Raw genomic sequence first — 21,766 nt, forward strand, 5'->3', positions numbered from 1 at the left:
TAGATTCAACTTTAGCATTGGGAGCCAGGGTAGCACTAATTCAAAAGCATAAGCAGAACAGGCCAACGTTGCTTCATAAGTGCATTTTGTTAATCTGAAGTTGGTTGGGATACCTGTGTAATCTAGCAGCGCAGTATGCTAGTGCCATAATATGCAGTAGGTCAGGTCAGTACATTGGAGGCAAGCAGTAGGGTATCAATGGGGTGTCTAGTAGGCTAGCTGAGGTAGATACTTTTTTGCATAGCATGGTAAACAATTTAGTGGCTCATAGATAAAGGCGGTGACTGGCCGTAATGGGATTGCATAGGGATTAGACTGAAACAATAGCGTCTTGTGGTACAGTGTTGCTAGTACCTGTAGGAAGTCCAGGTGGGTGGCAGGTTACAGGGCTAAGTTAACCCCCAGCACACAAATAGAAACCAGGAGATAGCAGGGCCTGGAATGTGTCTCTCCCCTTCATGCAGCTTGCTTGCAGAAACAGAAGCATCATGTTCTTTAAATCAAAGACTGGTGTCTGTGAGCTCACAAAATTGCAAACTGTTACTAAATGTCATACTCGTCACCATTGTCAATCATTGTGCCTAGTTCAAAGGAAATGTATTAGGGGCGGTATTGGATGTGACACTACTGATTACTAGATGCTTGTTTTGTATATATGTAACTGTTGTACGATCTTCGCTCTCTTGCGTCCCCCGAGGTCTGGTAGACACACGTCGTGGGGCATGGGACCCAGTGGGCCAACTGAAACTATTTGCTTTGCAATAAACCCTAGATTTTGGGAATACAACCTTGTGTCTGGCGTATCAGTTCGTGTGTGGTGATTGTGCCTTGTTTCCATGCTCGAGGGTCCCTTTTTTCGGCCCCTTCAAGATGGTGCCCGAGTAGGGACCCTCCCCCACTTGTTCCATTGTGTATGTTGTAAGATAAGGAAGGGGGAGAGAACGGCGTGGACGGGACGATCGAGCCAGGATCAAGAGGTGTTTGGGGCGCCCCTGAGAAAGCGATGAGAGATTCCTTTGCAGATCTGCACACAACTGATCCCTGATCGACGTTCCCGGCCAGAGAACAAGGAGGTGAGGGTCCCGAAACGAGGCAGAGTGAGCCAAGATACGCAGACACAACATCATTGGTTGAGTCAGTATACGGACGAATTGTGTCTTGAAAGACATCTTGAATGATCAGGTGAGGTCGTACCCCGATTCAAAGTAATCCTGATATTGGTTGAGAGTTGATTTTGCAAAATCAAACACCCAGTGTAAGGTTGATTAGCCAAGGGTAAGGTTAAAACATGCCTTGGGTATTGTCCACCCTAGAGGGAGTTTTCCGCTGTGGCAGACAATCTTTGGAAACTGGCCAGGTCGTGCCACCTGTGGGAACGCCGGCGTATGAGATGTATGTGAAGTATGATGTGGGAGCGATAATGTTTTGTGAGTATTGGCATAGGCAAACCAGAAAACAGGAAGATCTTCAATGGCCGAATCATGGGTGTTTTGAGGGGACGAGAATAGATAATTTGGAAAAGGTGTTGATGAAAAAGAAAACGTGCCCGCGGCATTTGATATCCTTAGGGTCTGGAGAAGGGAAGCTACGCCTCGCTGGAAAAGTAGAGAGAAACATGCATGCAGGCATAAGTCGAAAGCAGAGAGAGCGAAAGAAAAGGAGGAGGTGGAGTGGATAGTTTGAAAAAGTCAAATAGACGCTATCAATAGAGTATAGATAAGATATACCCACAACGGGAGTTGCATTCATCAGACGAATTGATAGATAAAATATTGACTGATACAAAGCAAGGTCCAAGGGGAGAGACTAAAACGACCGCGTTAGTGGCTATTACTCAGCCCCTTCCAGTTGCTCAGCCCCTCCCAACTGATCAAATCCCAGCACAGCCACGCACTGCACAAACAGCGCCTCCTATTAGCCAGTCAGCACTGCAACAGTCATTTCCTGTTCCCGTTGTCCCCTCTGCACCTCCCCCCCAAGAGATCCGTAGTGCGATCAGCAAGGAGAGGAAGCGAGAGTTGCAAGAACAGGCCGAAATGTATATAAATGGGAATGATGAAACGTCAGCGCTAGCTTCGATGTATGACTTCAGGAGGAGCAACGAAAGACAGGTAGTGTTGCAATGCATGAGGGAATATTTAGTGGTGAGATGGAAACAGTTAATCGGAAGCTACCGCCAAAGTGACTGTTGGATTTGAATGCATTAGCATGTTGCAGAGGGAGGGATGAAGAAATAAGGGAACATGTAGACCTACTTTTTGAACTTAAGAATGAACTTGATGATGAATATGCTGAAATGTTTGCCACACCAGGGTATAGGAGTAGAGATATAAGGAGAGATAGAACAGAAGCGGTGGAGCCCTATATACAGCAGTGATATTTTCTGTCGACAAGACAGACAGGCGATAGACTAAAAGTATGTATACGAGAGGCGCTAAAATGGATTTCAGATCCTAGTATCCCCACAATGGAAATACATGAGCTGTTTGATGAATACCCTTTACCAATGAGAATAGAAACTCTGCGAACAATGGTTGAGGTGCTACTCCAACAAGTAGCGGGACACAATAGGGGTAGAGGAAACGCCCAGGGCAGAGGTAATTTGAACATGCATGGAGGGCCCCTGGGATTGAATCAGTGTGTGTATTGCAGAGAGGAAGGTCACTGGTGAGCGCAATGTCCACACTTGCAAAATAGAAATGGGTATGGCCAGAGAAGACAGCATAGGGGGCATCCAGGAGCAAATGGGCATGATAGAAATAACATGCAGCAGCACCAAAATAGTCAAGGCAATGGCACCCAAAATCAGAGCCAAGCTCAGAATCAAACCCCTACTCAGAATCAGAGCCATCAAAACACACAGAATGGGAATAGAGAAAGGAGCGGGAACATTTTTGACACCCAAGCAAACGCGTAGTATAATAACAGCAGCGATTACACATCAGATGATGTGTTGTTTCCCCAACAGGACAGCCTAGGACAGTGGTTGGAACCAGTGCCTATTCCCGTGAATCAGAAAGGACCCTACGTAGAAATGAAAGTCGGGAATAGAGAGCATAGCTTTCTCGTAGATACGGGGGAGCAAAAGTGCTCAATAGACCATCACTTGGTTCTGGAAATACCACTGTCAGGGCAGAGGAATATTTCAGTAGGGTTTGCAGGTACCCCAGTGATAAACCCAGTGTCCCAGCCAGTAGCAGTGACATTAGGCCCATTCACGGATTTTGTCCATTTCTCTTAACAGAGAATTGCAGAGAGAATCTTTTGGGATAAAATGTATTGAAAAAACTAAGTGCAGTTATCCACTGTACACCAGATGGAGTATTTTTGACCATTTTACCACAGAATGTACCGGTATCTGAATTTGTGTCCAAACCTTTGCCAGGAGAATTGAGTGAGGTGCCAACTTGTATATGGGCAATGAATGACAATGATGTGGGATGTTTGAAGATTGAACCAGTGACAATTGCTTTGAAAGAAGGAGTAACATTACCGCGTATTCCACAGTATAAAATCTCAGCAGAAGGAGAGAAAGGATTGAAAAGTATTTTTTCTGATTTGGTAAAATTGGGGGTGATTAAAGAGATTACAGGTAGTACATGTCGCACAGTCCCATTCTCCCGTTGTATAAGAAAGGAGGTAATGAGGTACCGTATCGTTTTATAATTGATCTGCATGCACTAAGCAAGGTAGTAGATCCCCAATTCCCATTGGTTCCAGACGTCACCACAATTTTGACAATGATTCCTGCCTCTTCTGAGTACTTTAGTGTTATTGACTTGAAAAATGCGTTTTCAGCATTCCAGTACACAAGGAAAGCAGATATTTGTTCGCGTTCACACTAGGAGGATGATCATTCACATTCACACGCATTCCACAAGGCTACACAGAGAGTCAGAGTATTTACAGCAGAGCATTGAAAGAACAATTAGATATGCTAGAATTACCGGCAGGTTTTGTATTGTTACAATATATAGATGATTTATTGATCGCTGCAGATACAGAGGAGATTTGTAAAAAGAGTACTGTTTTACTATTAACACACTTAGCAGCGCATGGCCATAAAACAAGTTTAAAGAAGTTCCAATATTCTCGAAAGGAGGTGACTTATTTGGGTTACCTACTTTCTAAAGAAGGGAGAAGACTGACGCCAGAAAGAATAGAAAGCATTTCTGGTATGCCTATTCCAAAAACACAGAAAGGAGTCAGAGCCATAATAGGCATGGCTTCCTATTGACGGCAGTGGATCGTGAATTTTGCATTGATTGTGAAGCCAATGGTGGAGTTGACAAAGAAGGATGTTGTGATGCCTTTGCAGTGGAATGAAGAATGACAGAGAGCATTTGATCTGCTCAAAGCTACATTGTGTTCTGCTCCAGTTTTGAGCACACCAAATAATGAAAAGGTTTTTAGCTTGCTTGTGCACGAGAGCGAAGGCTGTGTGTTGTCCGTTTTGACACAGGAACGAGGTGGAAGAAATAGGCCATGCGGCTATTTTTCTTCCGCGCTGGACCATGTAGCGCGCGCACTACCAAGGTATTTGCGAGCTGTTGCAGCGGCTGCTCCGTCAGTGAAACAAACTGAAGGAATGGTATTGGGGCACACCTTCATTCTGATGGTGCCACATGCCATACACGTTCTACTAACTAGAACACAGACGCAACACCTCACCTCTGCTAGATTGACTAGATATGAGATTGTCCTCTTTGCGCCACACATCCAAATTATGAGGTGTAGCACTTTGAATCCTGCAGAATTAATGCCACTGCCCACGGAAGAACTCGGTGTAAATGAATCACCTCCCCATGATTGCTTAATGGTTACTGAGGAAGAAACGAAGGGGAGAATTGATTTGACAGATACCCCACAAAAAGAGCCAGATGAGAACTGTTTTGTGACGGCTCCTATTTTAAATTACTTACTGGCACAAACAACTGCTGCCTATGCTATTACTACGTTAAAGAGTATTGTAGAGAGTAAAATAATCCCCTACAACTCTGCAAAAGCGGCAGAGATAATAGCTTTGACCAGAGCCTGTGAGATTTCTGAGAATCTGAGTGTAAACATATATACTGACAGCCAATACGCCTTAGGTGTGGTCCATAACTTTGGCTGACTTTGGACTGAGAGGGGTTTCTTGACATCACATGGAGCCAGAATTCAACATGGCCCTTTGATTGTACGATTGCTGTCTGCACTTACTTGTCCAAAGCGCCTAGCGATAGTGAAATGTGAGACGCATAAAAAGTAACATGCAAAGAGGGAGAAGGAAAGGTATTTTCAGACAGGATTGCAAAACAAACTGCCACTGACCTGAATACCTAAATGTTACAGGACAGACAGAGGAAGTGCTCTGCATGATAGAGAATGGAATTGCCACCGTCAATGCAGGCAGAAGCAACTGCGGATGAAATACAAGGGTGGGCTGAGGGCTCTGCTGAATTAGATCTGGAGGGTTGATGGGTAGACAAGAGGAGTAGAAACTGGATGCTGCCCAATTCCTACTTATCTGCAATGGTCACGATGGCCCTAGCCCCACTCATATTTGTGCCAAAAAAATAGTCCAACATCTAGCCACAGTATGCGAGAACAGGCACATAAAGAAAAATGCAGAGAGGATGGTGCAGAACTGTATTACGTGTCTACAGCATAATGGTGGGAAGGGAACAGTGACTCCTACAGGAAGTTTCAGCCCTTCTCTATGCCTTTTGACGTAATCCATTTTGATTTCATAAAGATGGAGGGATGCCAAAACTTGAAGTATGTCCTAGTAGTTATATGTGCATTCAATAAGTGGGTGGAAGCATACCCACTAAAAGACTGTACTGCCATGAGCACTGCAAAAGTAATGTTGAAGGAGTATTTCTCCTGTTTTGGTTTGCCCTGTGTCATATGGTCAGACAACGGTCTGCATTTTGCGGGTGCAGTAATATTTACAGATTTGTGCAGGTCTCCAGATCGATAAGCGATTCCATTGTTCTAGACTCCCCATGAGTGTTGGTCTTATTGAATGCCACAACGGCATATTGAAGTCCAAAACAAGCAAAATAGGCGCAGGAAACAAGTTAAGCTGGGTGGACGCATTACCAATAGCGTTACTGTGTATGCATACATCTGTGCAGGAAAGAACTGGGCTCTCCCCTATGAAATCGTGATGGGGAGGGGGAGGCCAGCAAATGTATGGTGTGCACCGCAGCTGAAACGGTTGCGGGAGCTCGAATACCCTGTGCTCAGCATTTATTGTAATCTGTTAATACAAAAATTGCATTTGATTCATCAGCAGGTGCAGGAGGCATTACCAATAAAATACACTGGTCCGGGACATGCATTGGAACCTGGAGAATGGGTCCTCATCAAGAACTTTGAGCGGAAGACATTGCTTGCACCAAATTGGCGTGGACCCTATTTGATCCTCCTAACTACGCAAACGGCAATTTGTGTGGATGGAAGGAATGTGTGGATCCATGTGACGCATGCTAAAAAGGTCCCATCACCGTCTGAAAAACGGACTGATCGAGACGACTAAAAAGAGACAGCGGTCCCAGAAACAAAAGAGACGGTTGCCAGTTCTTTGCCACAAAATCTGTCTGATCCTGAAACAAAGCCTGGAGAGATTGCTGTGAAAGAGGAAGGGCAAAGAGTGCCCCAACATTGTCCAGTAGACCCTGCTTCATTGCTGGCAGACACAAAACGTGTACCGCTCTGGCGCCCACCATCTGTTGTTGCACCACAGCCTGAAATGAAAGTTGCATCATCACTTGGGCGCCCACCATCATCAGTCATTGTTCCACAAGCTGACTCCGAACTTGAGTCTGGAAGTGCATCTGCACTATTCATTGATCACACGATACCAGGAGGAAGGTGGTATAATTTGCGAAACCGGAAAAAGCAGTGATCAAATCTTCATTCCGTTTGATCTTCGTTGCCTCTGTTTCCTATGACGGATGAAATAGGAACCGGAGGCCTAGAGGAGAGCGGCGTAAAGTTTGTGCAAATCGGACAGCCCAAAAACGAGGCTCCTCGTGCTAACATAAAATCCATGTGTCCTGAACCCGTGCGAACGAACAGGGCGCACATGGTACAAAGGCAATTGATAACTGCTCTGGAATTCTTTGAGCAATGTGCAAGTGTACAGAGATCTTGCCCAACGTATAAGCAATCCAGGTTACTAAGAACTGGCAGAATAGACTGTGAACAATTATCAAACTTATTGACAAGAAACGAGTGCAACAAGGAGAGATATTCACAACAAACACTGCAGAAGAAGAAGGACTGAGAAAAAATAATGCCCGAACCAACTTTTGCCCCCTCCTGCACCACTGCTGATAATGAGTTAAACATAGCGCATAGAAGGTTACTAAAAGCAAATGGTCGGAAAAAATGTATGCTGAGTTTAATGATAATAATGTGTATAATGAGTATATTGGCCCCAATAATGACAGTACTGGTATTATGGTACTTGGAAGAAGTACACCCGTTAGAAGTGCTCTTGCCTGTTAGGAACATTTCCACTACTGAAAGCCCGGTTCATGTGATTACTTATACCTTGTCCCCAATGGAAGAAAGACACAGGGAAGGCTATGGAAATAACACATTACTGCTAATAATGAATATGACACACTCAATATTAAGAAAAAATAATTGTTGGGTTTGTGCCCACTTGCCACAGCATGGTGGTAAGGGGACTAGTTGGTATGTGCAGCCCCTGGCATTGAGTTCTGCATGTTACGCTTCTTTGAGTGCATTATATTATGGAAAATGGAACGAAAGTGAAACTGGTCAACTAGACAGAACAAACATGAATGAATTTGAAGAGATCATTATTAAACCAGTATGTTGTTCCATATTTCATAAAGCATGATTGATTACACCAGTAATGATGCCACAAGATAGATTGTTGGTGCCCTATAAGTCATCTGTGATCACGTTTCATATGAACCCAGAAGGAAATAAAGATGCAGTGCCCCCTTCCTATACAGTAAATAATAGTCCACGGTCTGTGTCCTTTTGTTTGAGAAAGAAGGGTTCTTATTTGGTGGGTACATTCACTAGATGCATGAACATAGCATTCCTTGATAAGGAGGTAGAGCCAATTTATGTAGGAGATCCTGTTTATTTTATATGTGGAGAAAAAGCGTATCCCTGGTTACCTAGAAACTGGGGCGGTACTTGCTGCTTAGGCTTCCTATTCCCTTGGGTATTACTCTCAAGGGCGGTACTTGCTACTTAGGCTTCCTATTCCCTTGGGTATTACTCTCAAGAACAGCAGACATAGCCAAATTGGCTAGGTCAAGACCTCGACGAAATGATGAAGGAGGTTTGATTGTAGAGGATATAGCAAAATCATACATACCATTCTGGGGCCAAGCAATAAACTCTTACAATATAAGATGATTGTCCAGCATATTAGAAGAAACAATAAATGGAACGACAGATATACTATATAATATGACCCTAGAGGAGAAAGAAATTAGATTAATGTCACTCCAGAATAGAATGGCTCTTGATGTAATTTTGGTTGATCGCGGTGGTGTTTGCAAAATTGTGGGATCAGCGTGCTGCGTATTTGTAAGCGACTCCTCCCTCACGATTTTTGAAGCGATAAGAAAGTTGCACATTTTGAGCTCCGACCTTCACCCCCCTGAAGGAGGTTGGGAATTAAACATAAGTTCCTGGTTCTGGGAAGTGTTACAATCATGGGGATGGAAATTATTTGCGATCCTAGTAGCAGTATTAGGAATATTTATGACATGTTGCTGTTGCATACACTGCTTACCCATAATATGCACTGAAATTAGTGCTGGATGTGTACAGATGATAGAAAGAAAAAACACTACTAAAGCATGCATTCACGGTAATGATGAATCAAAGACAGTAAAATAATTTATGTCAATTGATATTGATGACAATGACGATGAGACCAATAGTGTGCGGGATTCAGAATCTGATTCATACACTTGGTCAGAAAAGCATGTGATGTATGGATGAGGCGTTTGACATACGGCCAAAAGGAGGGTTTGTCAGTCCAGAAAAAGTAGTCATCCCCTCGATCGGAAGGCAATGTACTTTGTTGGCCAAAGCCCAACCGCCTCATGTGTTTAGTATTAGAAAGGTGTAGCCATGAGCTTAACTAAAGTGCTGCCATTTTAAGGTGACTGAAATCGCCATTTTGTTTTCTCTAACGTTGCCTTTTGCTTCATGTAAAAACTGCTTTGCTGAAATATTATTCTGCTTCACTGGTGCATAACGCAAGGCCACGAGAGACATGCTGAAACATAACACAGTAACCCAGACAGAATATGCCCGGTTTCCTCCCTCACATATCCTTGGGAAGTAAGCAGCAAGGGATTCTAATCAGTATAGCAGGTGCCAGCTTGTCTCGGTAACACAGTAGAAATACTAGAAGCGAACATTTAATGACTTGAATTATGCTCTTCTTTGCGGCCCCCCTTTTCTGAGCCCTGTAGAACCCTGGAGAGCAAGTTGACCCCCAGCACACAAATAGAAACCAGGAGATAGCAGGGCCTGGAATGTGTCTCTCCCCTACGCGCAGCTTGTTTGCAGAAACAGAAGCATAGTGTTATTTAAAACAAAGACTTGTGTCTGCGGGCTCACAAAATTGCAAACTGTTACTAAATGAATGTTTGAAGGTGTCGTACTCGTCACCATTGTCAATCATCATGCCTAGTTCAAAGGAAATGTATTAGGGGCGGTATTGGATGTGACACTACTGATTACTAGATTCTTGTTTTGTTTATATGTAACTGTTGTACGATCTTCACTCTCTTGCATCCCCCGAGGTCTGATAGACACACGTCGCTGGGCGTGGGACCCAGTTGGCCAACTGAAACTATTTGCTTTGCAATAAACCCTAGATTTTGGGAATACAACCTGGTGCCTGGCGTATCAGTTCGTGTGTGGTGATTGTGCCTTGTTTCCATGCTCGAGGGTCCCTCTTGCGGCCCCTTCACATCTACATCACTAGCTAAGCTTTTAAAATGCCTGGGGTCTGACATTACAAATCTATCTAACTAATAGTTAATTGTGCCTTATATTATACAATAACTACCTTCTTCAGTGCTTGCTTTGTCTATGTGTATTTGATTATGTTTGCATGAGAGGGCCTTCCCAGTGCCCCTCCACCCCCAAGTGCATTATAGTGCCTTAAATAGGTCTTTCCTAAATCTAAAATGCTTGAGAGGTCGGGGGGACCCTGGTTCCCACGCAACACTACACAGGACTGGAGGATTTTTAATGTACAAGGCAGAGAAGGTCAGACAAAGTGTTCATGCATGTGCCATGCCGCACAGCAGTTTCTCAAGTGGAGCCTCCTACTGTCCCATGATGAGGACATGTCAACCCCAGAAGAGGAGGACTCACTGTCTGTGGTTGCTGCAGTGTCATCCTCTGAGTGTAAAAAGGGTAGGGATGGATGTCTTCTCTGGCCAGAACAGAAGGACCATTTTTTGGAGCACAGTGGTATCCACATGCTATGCTCCTCTGTATCAATAGACACATTATTAATTAAACACATGTACTCAATACGTTTGTCTGAGCAGTGCTTCAAGTGAACCATTATTTAATTAATAAATGTGAACACATCCTCCCCACCTACTTACCCCCCCAAAATGCCATCCCATACACACGCTCCACCCCCACTAGACCCCTCCCAACAACGCATCCCCAACACACCCTTCCCATCCACCTCCCCACAATGCAATCCCCAACACACCCTCCCCACACATCTCCCCCTACCCACAACGCCATCCCCAACACACCCATGTCCCCACCACCCTTGTGCCTATGTACAGAGTGCTATCGCCAGTCACTTGCGTGGTGTCTTACACTTACAAGCCTGCTCCACTACTGTTGGAGCCAGATGGCACGCATAATGGTGCATTGGGGTGCTGGGAAAAGATCCCTCTGTGGGGGTGACAAAGGTGAACTGGTCCAACTCAGGCCCCAGGATTTGTTGGAGAGTCAGGAGCATGCTGGCCTGGATAGCCTCAGTAAAAGCTGACTGTCGTTGGTCCCGGTCCATGGTCCTTGACTGGCCTGCACATGTTGTGTGTCCACCAGGGTTTCTAAGAGCACCTGGCACTGCTCAATGGTGTCCAGCCTCCTCTATATAGCATCCTGTGATGCCTGTACTATAGCGTGTGTGCTATGGGGAGGGCTGGGGCTGAAGCAGGCTGAGCCATAAGTCCTGCCACCCACAGTGCCATCCATCTGACCTTTTGACTCCCGGCCACGCTGACCATGTGGCTGGTTGTCTGGCTCACGTGATGAGGGGGTGTCATGGGCCAGTTGGGATGGTGCAGGTTCAGCTCTTTGTGGGTGCATATGGCTCCCTGCCACAACCACTGTGGGTGGTGTCTGCTGTTGCCAGGGGTGCAGTACCAGCAGATATGTCAGCATCACTACCATTAGGTGCCATGCCGATGCTGGCATGTGTGGCAATGCTGGGCCCTGGTGTCCCACTCTTGCTCTTTCTCCTTGCCTTCCCATTGCTGGTCAGTGCAGGGGTGGTGTCTGTTGGTGTTACTCTGGAGGTCTAGCCATGGAATGTTTGACGGGCCTGCATCCTCCTCTTCCTCTTGAGTAGCATTTGAACCTGTTGGGAGACAATGAAATATGGTAGTCATCATGCATAATTGTATGGGGGCTTGCTAATCATGCATGCTACATGTGGAGGGACATCATACACATGTGGTTGACTGATGTTGTTGATTTCAGGGCAATGATATGGCCAGTGTAATGTGGGTGTAGTGTCTGCTGTGGATGTACACCCCATCAGTATGTGCTTTTGCGTCTTGTTCTGTCAATAAAGCCTGCAAATGCATTTGTGCTGGGGGTCCACTTTGGTACTTGGCCTTACTCAGTACACATGGGGACTGCACATAGTTGTGTGTGTGCTCACATGCACATTTATGCTGCTGTGCATGTGTACGTGCACAGTTGCCCACCTACCCTTGCCTGAAGGGGCAGCCTTGGCAGTTCCCAGGGCTAAAATATATTCTCTCCCTCAATGGTGGGGAAGCTGAAAAATGTGGGGTTGCTGACCCATGTTGGTGTAGCATTGGCACACTTTTGAAACAGAGAGCGCCCTGCGCCTGTGCTGAAGTGGGAATGAATCATTTTAACAGAGTGCCACTGTTATACCAGCACGGGGTAGCCTTCCAAATTGTAAACTAATACTGTTTGTGTATTGACTCACGCGTCCCGTTCATTGACTGAAAATACTGTTTTAAGATGGCCGTCATGGAAAGGGAAGCAGTGCTCTATACGGAGCCCCGCTTCCATTTCCATAACAGCGGTTGGGAGCAGAGTGGAAGGTGTGGCTGGGGCAATGAGTGCCGCTGAAGCTGAAATCCGATAAGTGGGAGGAATAAAAAACAATATTAATAAGGGAACGGAGGCTGGGGGAAGATGGTGGTGGGGGTAGCCAGGCTGTCAGACGGCATGAAATGCAGGATTTCACCGCCGGTTCAAGCCTGCGTTCCAAGCCACCTGATTGGATAGCTCCACCCGTCACTGTGCTAATGGAATTTAAAGGGCTTGATACTAATACTGCACTGTAGTATTCTTCCCATATCATTAATAAGCTGCATGTTTCTGTCTTTAGTGCCATCACAGACGGCATCAGTAACACACACACTCTCAAAGATGTCTCAACGGTTTTTATTATGGATTTAAATAAGGTCAGCTAAGGGTCATCTCTCTCTTTCCCTCTCTAGTCTTCCCTAGGCCTCCCTCCTTCCCAGCCCAAAATTAACCCCAAGGAGGCCACTAGATATTTTTAGACCACACTATGTAGAATCTGTCTGGCTAGTGGTGAGGGCCTAAAGGCACTACCTTATCTGAGTTACTCCATTTGAGGTCTTCTAGGTGGACCCTAACCTTTGGTCCCACAAGAAGAAGGATAACATGAATAGGTGCCTTCCAACTATTACTTGACCTTTTCTTCTCATACCCTCATTGTCCTTCCCATCATGTTCTTTGCTTCCATTCACTTTGATCTACCCTCCCCAACCACTTCCTCCCCCTCTCAACGTTATCCCCTTCTCTCTTCGTCCCCACAATGTTTTTTTTTACCACACAGGCCTTCTTGTAATTCCAGGCCGTGTCCCCTTGAAAGCTCATGAACCTAATCAGGGAGGAAACATGCAAACACAGCCTGTATATGAAGATGCAGTCTGTCGCTCACAAGGGACCCAATTCATGGAGTTTTTTACACGTTTCAATGTGACTTTGCACTGCTGAAAAGTGACTTTGCACTGCCGACACAACCCCTGATTCATGGAACTGTGCAAAAGGGTATTTTTGCACTCCAGAAATACACTGTGCACACTGTGCACAGTTGCACAGATGTAAACTGGAGCTGGTTAAGCAGTTTGCATATCTTGGTATAGTTTTTACTGAAAATGTAAGCAGAGTGACTGAAATAGAAAAGCAGATTGCATCTATAGTGCAGGTGAATTGTGCAATCTCACAGAGAATACATTGTATGGGTAGGAAATCCCTTTAAGTGATTCTGTGTGGGTATTTTGAGCTACCACAAGCAATTGGTCTGTATGTTGCTGATCTGTCTGGGAATGCAAGCTTGATACCCAAATCCGGAGAATTTAAGATGGGTTTTTCAAAAAATATCTTGGCTCTTCTCAAATTAGCTGCTTCCTTTGCACTACATAATGTGTTAAATAGGGCCTTTATTTCTGATGAGGTCTTACCTAGCACGGTGTATTTGTGTCTTTCTTTATGGTCCAACCCATGGTCCATCCTTTCCAGAAGAATTCTGGTGGACAACTTTTTAAAGACGTTTCATTAACATACCATGCATTGGGAATGTTCAGCAAGAGTTTAAAATAATCCCTTAAAACTGCTACCTTTAAACTGAAATTATTGCCATTAAAATAAGAGCTGTAACATAAGAGCTTCAACTGTGGACTTTTAATGAGGGTCTGTAATGCTTTTCAATGATGATGATATTTGAGGAGGGATACACAGTTTATTTGGTGTTGCTCGGTTATGGATCCCCTCCCATTCCTGCCCATAGACATGCCAATCCATGTGGCTAATCCCACCCATTCCTGCCCATTTTGGAACTCTTTTAGCTCTGAGCTCTTACATGGAGGTAGCCATCTTGAAGACTGGTTCAAAGGAAGGGCTCTGGAAACAAGCCAAAACTAGCCGGTATCTTTGAATGGGAAAGATACTATGCCTCTTCCTGTACATTTGTTACCCCTAGGTACCACCACCTGACCTGTGTCATCCACACAGCTTCTGTTGTGACTTGCATATTCCTCAACAAAACCATGCCAGCCTTACTGAACTAACTCTTCCCAACATCAGAGATCTGCGTTTGGCAGAATATTGCAAACTTAGTTTGAGTTCTTAAGTAGAGAATGAAAGCAGTGAATATCATTATTCCCACTCCTGTTTATTTCTTTACGTTTTCGGACAGGTATTACTGCATTTAAAACAAGCATTGGCAAAGCAACAGTTTTTTCTTATGTATAGGTATTATGCATTTACCAGGTACTGCTATTAGATGCCCAGGTACTCACACCATTTTACAGCAGCTACCATAAATATTCAGTTAATATCACTACGGCATTGCCTGTCAAGTTTCTTTCCCATGACTACACAAAAGTCCAAACTGTTGGCATTCCCAATGCTTGTTTAACTTGCCCCAGAACATTCGAAATTCAGATTTCAGGAAAACTGGCTCATTGATTAGGGCACAAATTGAGTGAGGGTAGTGAAAGTGTACAACCTCAAACAAAAGTAGCAGACCACATGATTATCACCTATGTCACGATTAAGAGCTATCTATCCTTTATTTCCAAACATATGTATAGAAAATGGCTTACCCGACTCAGATTTTATTTGCTTCTCACTTAGTATATCCTGGAAAAGTGGCAAAATGCAAGGGAGCTTATCAGTGTAGGCCTATTTGCTCAACGATAGATGAAGCCCTTCTGCATTGTATTTTGTTTCACCCAACATATTGTAACGCTCACCTGATTCCCACAGAGGCGCTGACCCAAACTGGACTGCTACAGTTGCTTCTATGACTATGATGAGGCGTAGAACTCGGAAGACGCTCTGGGCAGGACCTCCGAATATTGACTGTCTGGCATGTAAGGTGAGTTTTCTGGAAGAAAAAGGGGTAATTACAAGCTGGTTGGATAAGTTCTCCCACCAATCTTCTGCTTTTCCCACTTCTTGGTTCTCGACTGGTCTCCACGAACTCTCACCTTTGGTTTAGTAAAGCCGAGCTCTCCATCCTGCTTCTGGTGCAGGGGCGCGTGGAATCCAGTTACGTCACTGGATGATTTCAGTGTTTAGGCTCAGTGTCCTTTTGTGGCTTGTAACAGTCATTCAGGTGCCGAGGAGCTGTTGGCGACACCACCACTGCTGTGCAAGAAGAGGCTCGTGAGTATAGAAGATCTGAGGCCGCTTCTGAAGGAGCACCCTTTTATAATGTCCTTTTCTGTCTTTCAGGTGCCGAGATGCTGTGGGCGATGCCGCCGCTGTTGCACGTACGGTGGCATGTAAGTATAACTGAATTGTGGCCGTTTCCAAATGGGCGCCTCTGATAATGTCTTTTCCTTCCTTTCAGGTGCCGAAATGCTGAGAGCGATGCTGCCGCTGCTGCGCGTGAAGAAGCGCGTAAGTATTACTGAATTGTGGCCACTTCAAAATGGGCACCTCTAATAATGTCTTTTGTCTTCCAGGTGCTGGGATGCTCCCGAAGCGAAGGCCGCGGTGAACTCCGGTGTGATCACGGATGGATAAGGTAAGCGAGCGCAGCTGCGAGCGTGATGACCGTTTTCTAACCTTATGTCTTTATTTGCAGGTTGTCAGAGACTGGACTCTTGTGGCTGAATTCTGGTGAGTAGATGTTCCTGTGCCTTTTCTTCATCCACAGGTTGCTGCTCGAGAAGCTGAGGGTGTGTCTGGACCTGGAATGCAGGAGCCGACTCGGTGAGCGTCTTGCTGCTGTTGCAGAATAACGCGAAGCACGTGAATTCTATCGGGCGTGGTTTAAATAGTGGAGAAGTGCTTTGGTGCATATTCTTCCTCCAGCCTCACCCAGGTAAGAAAAGAGTTCCAGTGTCAGAGGATTAGCATCAGCCCCACCCAGGTAAGAAAAGAGTTCCTGTAACAGAGGATTGGCCCCTCCCAGCCGGTGGCTGGGACTTCACCCATCTTGGATTGTTCTAGGTGAATATGCAGCATGGTCTGCCACAGGTAAGTCCACCCAATCACTACTGCACACTTTAAGAATATGAGCCCGGCGCCCATGGCGCCGGGACTGTGGTTCCTTATGAGCCTGGCACCAGAGGCGCCAGGACATGGTCCAAAGGGCCCCTGTAGGGGTCTGCTGGAACCGGGGGTGTGGATGATGAGCCTGCTTCCGGGGACGCTGGGCCAGTCTTGGCTCCTCGGGAGTAGCGCTCATGACAGCACCCCCCCTCAAGGCCCCTCCCAAACTTGTCCTCCCCGGGGGTTTTGGTTTATCGGGAAAGGTTCGGTGGAATTTCCTGACTAGACGAGGATCATGGATGTAGTCATAGGGTTCCCAGGATCTTTCCTGGGGTCCGTAGCCTTTCCAGTCGATTAGGTAGAATAGTCTTGATTTGATGATCTTGGAGTCCAAAATGTTTTTAACTTCAAATTCGGGCTCTCCATTCACCTGAATGGGTTCTGGAGGTCTGGTCAGTCTGGTTCCAGGTTGCATGGGTTTCAAAAGAGATACGTGAAACACAGGATGTATTCTCATATGGGTTGGCAAATCTAATTTAACGGCCACTGGATTAATTATGGCCGTAATTGAATATGGTCCCAGGTATTTGGGGTTGAAGTTGCGAGGTCCTTTTAGCGATAAATGTTTGGTGGACAACCAGACTTGATCCCCAACCTGATATTGAGGGGCATCGCTTCGGTGTTGGTCTGCTCCTTTTTTGTACCTTTCTTTAGCTGGTTGTAGATGTGCAGTCGCTTCCTTGAAAGCTTGGGTAATAACAGAGTGCAACTGATCTACGGCGGGTGTTCCAAGATCTTGAGGTGGGTCGAGGTTGGAGGTTCGAGGATGAATTCCATACAAGATGTAGAAGGGACTCTTCCCGGTTCCCGAATGAACTTAATTGTTGTATGCATATTCAGCTATCCAAAGGATGTCCTTCCAGTTGCTTTCAGACTGTTGAAGCATGCATCGTAAATATTGTTCGAGAGTCTGGTTTGTTCTCTCGGTTTGCCCTTCGGTCTGGGGGTGATGGCTGGTTGAAAGTCTTACATCGATTTGAGCTGACCGACAACAACTACGCCAAAAGTGAGAAATAAACTGGCTTCCTCTATCAGAGATTAGTACCGACAGGAAGCCGTGTAACCGGACAATGTTTTCAAGGAATTCTCTGGCTAGTACTGAAGCTGAAGGAAAGCCTTTTAGCGGAATGAAGTGGGCCATTTTAGAAAACAAATCCACAATAACGAGAATAGTGTTGTACCCGGAACAAGAGGGTAAGTCTGTGATGAAGTCCATGGAAAGGGTATGCCAGGGACACGGTGGAATGTCTAATGGTTGCAGAAGACCAGCCGGCCTTTTCTTTTGACCCTTGTTTTGAGCGCACACACCACAGGACATCACAAATTCTTTTATGTCTTTTCTCCATGAAGGCCACCAGAAGTGTCTCTTCACTTTTTCTGTGGTTTTGGCGATGCCAGGGTGACCCTCCATTAATGAATCATGATAACAGGAGATTACCTGTTTTTGTAAATCGGCGTGTGGTAGGAATAATCGTCCTTGGAAATAAGGCAAGTCATTGTTTACAGTGAAGTTCTCTCCTCTTTGTAACCAGCTCTGTAAGTCTGATGGGGTCACAAGATGTTTAGTTTTTGCCTCAATATCCTCGATGGATTGCGAAGAAATCAGACCCAAGATCCTTTGTTCAGGAATTATTGGTACGGGTTCGGGATTGACAACGTTATCTCCCATTCCAATTCGGGAAAGAGCATCCGCTTTGCCGTTCTTGTTGCCCGGGCGGTAAGTGATCACAAAGTCAAATTCAGCAAAGAATAGATCCCAGCGAAGCTGTCTGGAGGATTGAACTTTGGCGGTTTTCAGATACTGTAGATTTCGATGATCGGTGATCACTGTAACGGTGTGTTTGGCCCCGAGGAGATAATGCCGCCAGGCCTTAAAGGCGGATTTAATAGCTAAAAGCTCTTTGTCCGTGATGGTGTAATTAATCTCAGGCGCCGAGAACTTTCGATACCAAAACGCCACAGGATGCAGTTGGTTAGTCTCTGGATCCCTTTGTGATAGAACTGCTCCCATTGCTAAGCTGGAGGCGTCGGTTTCAACGTGTAAGGGAGATCCGGGCGTGGGTGTTTCAGTATTGGCGCCGAGGTGAACTTGGCCTTTAGCTCTTGGAAGGCTTGTTCAGCTTCTGCAGACCATTCAAAGCGCTTATTTTTTCTTAAGAGGGATGTGATGGGTTGTACCACTCGTGAAAACTCTGGAATAAATCTGCGGTAAAAATTGGCAAAGCCTAGCATGCTTTGAACGCCTTTCACGGAAGTAGGAGATGGCCATTTGAGGATTGCATCAACTTTTCTCGAGTCCATGTGGACTCCTTTGGGTGTCAGAATAAATCCCAGAAATTTGACCTCGGTGACATGAAAGGCACATTTCTCGAGCTTGGCAAAGAGTTTATGTTGGTGAAGTTTTTCAAGGACCGCCCTAACATGATTTCGATGATCAGCTTCCGAAGATGAGTACACAAGAATGTCGTCTATGTAGACGACAACACAGACATCAATGAGCTCTCTGAGGACGTCATTCATGAAATATTGGAAGGCGGCCGGCGCATTGCATAGTCCGAAGGGCATCACTTGGTATTCAAATAGCCCATACTTAGTGCGAAATGCTGTCTTCCATTCATCACCTTCCTTGATCCGTACCAAATGATAAGCTCCCCGGAGATCAAGCTTGGTATAAATACAGGCGTTTTTCACCTGGTCGAGGAGTTCCGGGATCAGAGGTAAGGGGTATCTGTTTTTTACTGTTATCTGATTCAGAGCACGGTAATCAATACAGGTTCTGAGGTCACCTTCTTTTTTTGGTACGAAGAACAGAGCCGAGGATGCAGGAGACTTTGACGGACGGATAAAGCCATTGGCCAGATACTGGTCTAAATACTGTCGCAGATGAAGGTTCTCAGGCTCAGTGAGGGCGTAAATCCTACTGCAAGGGGGAGTTGCACCGGGTAGCAGATCTATCTGACAATCGTATGATCTGTGAGGTGGCAAGGTGTTAACCTGTTCCTTTTGAAAATCATCTTGGAACTCTCGATACTCTTGAGGTAATTGTGGACTGTCAGTCGTTGCTGACCCTAGGCCAATGCTGGGTCGTGGATAGCAGGTTGGTGCACACTCAGGGAACATGATCGTCTTTGCTCGCCAATCAATCTGAGGGTTGTGTTTCTCCAACCAAGGGATTCCTAGGATTACTTGGAATTGAGGAGCCTTGATCACGTCGAACACAAATACCTCCCGATGCCCGTCTTGGCCTAGTAACGTCACTTCAGCAGTGGTATGGGTTACCGGTCCAGAGGCGATTTCGGTCCCATCCACCATGGTAATGACGTCTTTAACCGCCTTTGGACAAAGAGGTAGGTTCATCCTGGAAGCCAATTCACGGTCCACGTAATTTCCTATTGCTCCACTATCAATGTATGCCTTAATAGCATGCAAACATTCTGGTTGCTTTGGGTTTACGAGGACCATAGGCATTATGAAGTGCGAGGTCAAAGAACCGGTTTTTAAGCTCGGCAAGCGGTCCTCTACACTTGTCGGGCGAGGTTGTTTCCCGGCTCAGGCTTTTCAGAGTTCTTGTCAGAAGCTCCTACTGTCTTCTTAGGTGGTTTTACCGGGCAATCTCGAAGAAAATGTCCAGAGTTTCCACAATTGAGGCACAATTGCATTTGTCGTCTTCTGTCATGCTCTTTCTGGGTTAAGGGACCCTTTACGGCCTCAATCTGCATAGGTTCAACGGTGTCGACCCCTTTGGCGTTGCTTTGTGTTTTCGTGAATACTCGGGTTTCAAACCTGGATCGGTCCGCCTTTCTGTTTTGGAGCCTATGATCCAATTGGACCACCAAATCAATATATTCCGAACAGTCCTGAGGAGGATTCACGACCTGGGCAAGGACGTCTTTAAGTTCACCACGCAGACCTCTGTGAAATAGCGTGATCCTTTTATCCTCAGGCCATCTAGTTTCCATGATTAACCTATTAAAAGATGCAATGAATGCTAAGAGGTCATTGTTGCCCTGTCGCAGGGAGAGGAGTTTGTTGTCCAGGGCCTGCCCTTGGGAATGTCTTGCAAAAAGTCTCTCCATACTCGCCTGGAAGGCTGAGAAGTTCCGAAGAATTGGGTCATCCTGTGTAACCAGAGGGATCGACCAATCAGCGGCGCTGCCGCTAAGATACGAAAGTACAAAGGCTACCTTGGTCTGGTCAGTTGGAAAGGCTGCGGGTCTACAAAGAAAGTGCAGTCGGCATTGATTTATAAACACTGCAAATCTTTTAGGGTCACCAGAAAAGCGTTCAGGTGGTGCCAATGGCATATTTCCAGGTAGGTTGATTTGAACGGGATTGGTTGAAGTAACTGGGGTATAATTCCCCCCTGAGTTAGGTAGAGGAGTTTGCCCCGCTTGACTCTGTAATAACTGTCTGGCGAGATCGTCAGTTCGTTCTTTTGACATTATCAATTCCCTCTTAAGGGCGTTCGTTTCCTGGCGAGCAACATGGACTTCAGCTCTTAATTCCCCCAACAACTGGGCCAATTGGTCTGTGTCGGAAGTTTCCATAGCGCCTGGGTAGGAGATTATGGGTAGGCTTCGCGTTCTGTAACGCTCACCTGATTCCCACAGAGGCGCTGACCCAAACTGGACTGCTACAGTTGCTTCTAGGACTATGATGAGGCGTAGAACTCGGAAGACGCTCTGGGCAGGACCTCCGAATATTGACTGTCTGGCTTGTAAGGTGAGTTTTCTGCAGGTGGAAGAAAAAGGGGTAATTACAAGCTGGTTGGATAAGTTCTCCCACCAATCTTCTGCTTTTCCCACTTCTTGGTTCTCGACTGGTCTCCACGAACTCTCACCTTCGGTTTAGTAAAGCCGAGCTCTCCATCCTGCTTCTGGTGCAGGGGCGCGTGGAATCCAGTTACGTCACTGGATGATTTCAGTGTTCAGGCTCAGTGTCCTTTTGTGGCTTGTAATAGTCCTTCAGATGCCGAGGAGCTGTTGGCGACACCACCACTGCTGTGCAAGAAGAGGCTCGTGAGTATAGAAGATCTGAGGCCGCTTCTGAAGGAGCACCCTTTTATAATGTCCTTTTCTGTCTTTCAGGTGCCGAGATGCTGTGGGCGATGCCGCCGCTGTTGCACGTGCGGTGGCCCGTAAGTATAACTGAATTGTGGCCATTTCCAAATGGGCGCCTCTGATAATGTCTTTTCCTTCCTTTCAGATGCCGAAATGCTGAGGGCGATGCTGCCGCTGCTGTGCGTGAAGAAGCGCGTAAGTATTACTGAATTGTGCCCACTTCAAAATGGGCACCTCTAATAATGTCTTTTGTCTTCAAGGTGCTGGGACGCTGCCGAAGCGAAGGCCGCGGTGAACTCCGGTGTGATCACGGATGGATGAGGTAAGCGAGCGCAGCTGCGAGCGTGTTGCCCGTTTTCTAACCTTATGTCTTT

The sequence above is a fragment of the Ambystoma mexicanum genome, chromosome 3q (assembly GCF_040938575.1).
Source record: "Ambystoma mexicanum isolate Mex_15411 chromosome 3q, UKY_AmexF1_1, whole genome shotgun sequence".
Classification (NCBI taxonomy): domain Eukaryota; kingdom Metazoa; phylum Chordata; class Amphibia; order Caudata; family Ambystomatidae; genus Ambystoma; species Ambystoma mexicanum.